Here is a 5,486-nt window from a genome sequence, read left to right as displayed (position 1 = left end):
AGTGGAGCACTCAATTACTCAGCCCACTAATAGCAATCTATGTATGACTATATACAATGACAATAAATTGTTGCTTTCCAAGACATAGTAATATTTTAAAAAGATGATTTTACTATCAAAGCAGCTCACCCAGAGTTTTTCTACTCCTAATACTTGCAGCTGATATTCACCCTACTAAAAAAATTCTAAAAACTCTACTAATGAATTAATCTTGAATAATGATATAAAAATTAAATTTATTTATAATATAATAAATTAAATTTTAAAAATTAAATTTCATACTAAATAAGATAATATTATATAAGTTTAGGGGAACAAAGATATTGATATTAACATATGTAATCTACTTTTACTTTAAAAGAATAGTGTTAGTTATTGTTGGGACTGATATTAAAATTTTATGATTGCTTAGAAATTAACTGAATTTAAATTTAACCATTGTTTGTTAACTAAATTTATTTTAATTCAAATATTTATTAAATTATTATAAAGTATGTTTTAGTTATCTTCTAAATCATTTATTTACTAATTATCAACTTTAATTCATTTAATTTGCTCATTCCTACTTTTTTTAGCATCATATGTTCTATTTTTTTAGCACCACAATAATTGGTGATTTCCAAGTTCTGACAAAGTAATTTTTTTAAAAGATGATTTTACTACCAAAGCAGCTGACTCATAGTTTTTCTACTCCTAATAGCAACTGCAATGCAAATGTTAGGTTGCCTATTTTTAGTGGGACCCAACTTATATCACCTCAACCAAAAATGGCATCTCTAGAAAGTGACCAACTTATTCAAATGCTAATACTCATTTGTGAGAAGTGTTATACATTTATCATTCAACACTTGTACAACTCGGTTCAAGTCTCATTGCTCTAATGTAAAATAAAAGAAAAATGAGGAGGCCAGACACTTTACGTGTCTAGAGGCTCTCAAATGGGCAGCACCGGAGCTGCATCACTCAATTGCTCAACCCACTAATGCATGCTAACTTTTTTCCACTATCCACCTAACACAAACAATACAGATCTATGTTGTGTATATATAATGACAATAAATTTCTACTTTCCAAGGCATAGTAATATTTTAAAAAGATGATTCTACTACCAAAGCAGCTCATGGACAGTTTTTCTACTCCTAATAAATGCAGCTCATATTCACCCTAGAAAAAAAATTCTAAAAACTCTACAAAGGAATTAATCTTGAATAATTATATAAAAATTAAAGTTATTTATAATATAATGAATTATATTTTAAAAATTAACATACAAACTAAATAAGATAATATTATATAAGTTTAGGGGAACAAAGATATTGATATGTTTAGTTTTTATTCCCACTTATTTTTAGCATTATATGTTTTAGTTTTTATTTTTAATAAATTTATCCAAAATCTAATAGACAGCAAAACACCAATACATTCATTCGAGACACTCACCCTAGCCTTTAACACAACTCAGTCGCATAATGGAGTGCAAGACTATGACTACCGTTTATGCATATATTTAGACTCACTGCAGATGTCTTACAATATGGGTGTTTTCCAGTTTGGAAGTTACAACTAAAAATAATTGAACATAGTAAGCTAATTGCTCAGGACTCATTAGAATTCTATAAGGCTAGATCCTTTTGAAAAATGGACGATTAAAATAATACTGCAGCTGGATTGCACCACTCAATTGCTCAGCCCATTAATGCATGCTAACTTTTTTCAACTATTCACCTAACACAAACAAATATAATGACAATAATTTGCTACTTTCCAAGTTCATTGATTTTTAAAAAGATGATTCTACTTCCAAAGCACCTCAGGAAGAGATTTTTTACTCATAATTCTTGTAGTTGATATTCACCCGAGGAAAAAAATACTAAAAACTCTACAAAATTTTCAGTATATTAATAAAATATATTAATTTTAATTTAGAAAAATATAAAGGGTTCTTTTGAAAAATTCCCTATGTTCAATTTTTTTTTTGCAAAACAATATCATTTTTAAAATTGTTATTACAAAAAACACATCTTCAAAAATAAGATTTCCAATTTTTTTACAAAAATACGATTTTTCTGCCAACTCTATTCAAACTCGACAAGTTTCTACATCTCGATACAACTTCGAAGGTAAAAAAATAAAATATAATGCAACTATTAGCATATCGATCCTATTGATTTTACTTACCCCTTATTTTTGCAAAAAAAAATCAGGAGATTTTCATAAAATCGCAGCAGAAAAACATAAAAAAAGTTTTTTAGTAATTTATCAAATAAAAATATAGGTTAATTTTCACCCACAACATATTACATGTTAATTAGGGTTGTCATATTTGATCTGTATAACATCTAGGAAGTTTGTTTCTTTAATTTTTAGTCATCAAATATTTCTTTAATCTTTTTTCTTTTGAGAAAGGGAATTTCATTAAACCTCCAAAACATCTGACAATAATGTCTCCAACAAATAAGATAGAGGATACAGGAAAACAATAAAACAATTATGCTCACAAGAAATCCTTGTCAGATTATGTGCTATCTTGTTCGCTTATTTTTTAATGTGACATACTAAGATCCTAACGGTACTTCTTATCATCATTTAACATTGCTCCACTAGATCTACACTTTCCAGGACATTATTGTGGCCTTGGTTGATAGCATTAACACTCCGAAGCGAATCACTTTCTATGATCAGAGCTTCCCATATTCCTGCTAGCTCTGCTTCTAGGACTGGAACAACCCCTGTAAATCTCATAGTTTTTCCTGCAATGTACTGACCTTGATTGTTTCTAAGCACCATACCAACAGCAAATGAATTCTGCCCTTCTACCACTGAAGAGTTTACGTTTAGCTTGAGTTGATCCACCTCCCGACGTTTCCATCTATGAGTAGTCATCGTACAAGGCTCACCAGTTTTCTACATATTATCAGTCCTTTTATTTGCTAACTGCCACTCATGAACTTGCATTTTACTCTAGGAAACTCCAAAGGCTAGTGACATGCTTCTTTTTTCAAAAATTCTCTTGTTTCTAGCAAACCAAATGCCCCAAAACGTTGTCGAGATTTTGATTAGACTGTCATCTGAAGCTTTTGTCAACTTATTCAGAAGTCATTCATGAGCATATTCCTCCCCTCTCTCACTGAAGTTGAGATTAACTTCGTGCCAGCACTTCTTGGCATAATTGCAGTCGAGGAATGTTGTGCAAAACATGCCTGTACTTCAACAAGACTAAGTCAAATTGACAACCCTAAGTAAGTTGTATTGTAATCTTAGTTTGTATTTTGTATTGTAACATTAAAGTCTGTAAAAATGTCAAAGAGCATACTGGAGTTTTTTTCTTTTAAACAGTATCAAGCCTAAGAATTCTATCTGGAGGAAGATCAAGAAGATCATGCCTCAGAAGAATTATGAAGAAGCTTGGAGTTGAATAAATCTGTTTTGGGAAAAATATTCTAAGTCAAGATCTCTACAAGTCACAGATTTAGTATTATAGAGAAGTCATTTGAGAACTCCAGAATGACTTATAGAGAACTCAGAAAAGCTACTAGAGAACTTAGAGATATCGACAAATCAAATTGAATACATGAAGATTGGAGATATCGATAAATCATTTCTTCACTAGAGAACTATGAGTTATCGATAAGTCAATTTCACTAGAGAACTCCGAGATATGGATAAGCCAAAATTCACTAGAGAACTATGAGTTATCGATAAGTCAAATTTGACTAGAGAACTCTGAGTTATCGACAAGTCAATAAGCCACTAGAGAACTCAGAGATATCGATAAGTCAAAGCGAAGATATGAAGACTAGAGATCTCGACAAGCCAAATTCTCTTATAAAGACCTATACAAGTCAAATTAACTATGGAGTATTAGAGATCTCAATAAGCCATATACTTATCGAGATGTCCAGTCCTCTATAGAGCACACTGGAGATCTCGAGGTAAAATCTCAAAGTACAAAATTGCAGACCAGTTCAATATCCAAGATTTACAAACAACAAACAATCCAACCAGTTGGATTGAAAAGTCTACAAAAAGCAACTTGAAGAGTGTGCAAGATCAAGGATGAAGATTAACTGACAAAGGATGATCAAAGTTAACACAATATGCAAAGATATGCTAAGCCATAAATGGAAGATATACTTTTCCTAAAATAGAAATGACAAGAGACAGTTTGCTAAAAATAATAACATGTCTTATTATACACTCTATAAACTAACAATTAACTAATTTATAAAGTTAACACCGGTCCTTTGTTAGAAGTAATAATTTAGATCATAAATTCTTGTACTCTCTCAAGAAAGAAGCTAAGCTCTTTATCAACAAAGAGCCTAGAAATTTTGTAGAAAAAAAATCTTAATTTTAATATAAAATTAAGTGAGTTTTGAAAGATCAGTGTTCTTTATTATTGCATGTTTAGTTTGTGCATTAACACATTTCACTACAAGATTTGATTTACTTTGTTCACAACCAAAATAGTTCAAGAAAAGCTTAAAAACACTAATACAAATTCACCCCCCCCCCTCTATGTGTAATTCATTACCTAACAAGTGGTATTAGAGCAAAATCTGAAAGTAAACAGATTCAAGATCTTGGAAGAATGAATACACAGAAAATTAGTAGCAGCAAAATTCCTACTTTTGACAAAGCTAACTACACTCTGTGGAAAAGAAAATGTTGTTGTTTTATCAAGATGGCCAATCCACTATATATTCAGATTTTAAAAAATGGGCATTTCATTCTTATGGTTAGAGTTTAGGAATCTACAGATGATGAAATGGTCATTCTAGCTCATTATGCTTCCAAATGAACCTGCTTAGTACTGTGAGCCCGAGAAAGAAAAAGTTTCCCTGGATAGTGGCTTGCAGCTTATGTTGATTAAGTCACTTGACAATGTAAAGATTGAAATACTCTGTGAGGGAACTGAGGAAGTTAGATCTAATCAAAGAAGGATACTAATTTCACAATATGAGGGCTTCATGGTCAAGCCAAAAGAAAGTATCACTGATGCATTTGAAAGGTTTAATAAGCTGATAAATGACTTGCAGCTCCATGACAAATATTATGAAGCTGAAGAAGTGAACTTGAAGTTTTTGCTTACACTCCCTGACCATTTGGAACAGAAAATTCAGCAATCAGAGAATGGAGAGACTTAAGCAGAATAACACTGGGAGTTCTATATGGAATTCTCAAAACATATGAACTAGAAATGATTCAACGGAAATCATTGAGATCTGGTCAAAGACATGTTGTAGATGGTTCAAGTGCTTTAATTGTCAATGAAAGCCAAACCTCTAATGATGAGACAAGATCTCAAATTCCAGTTGCCTCAACAAGTGGACAAAGAAACAATGATTCAAAGGAACAAGTCATTTTGAAATTAGAAGAAGATGATTTTTACACCCTAGATGAACTTGAGGAGCTTGATCAGTCAATGGCCTATCTGGCAAGAAAGTTCTCTAACATTAGAGTAAAGAAGCCAAGATTCTTCAAGA

Source organism: Apium graveolens, chromosome 1 (genome assembly GCF_009905375.1).
Source record: "Apium graveolens cultivar Ventura chromosome 1, ASM990537v1, whole genome shotgun sequence".
In the NCBI taxonomy this organism is placed as follows: Eukaryota; Viridiplantae; Streptophyta; class Magnoliopsida; order Apiales; family Apiaceae; genus Apium; species Apium graveolens.
This window is presented reverse-complemented; position numbering follows the sequence as displayed.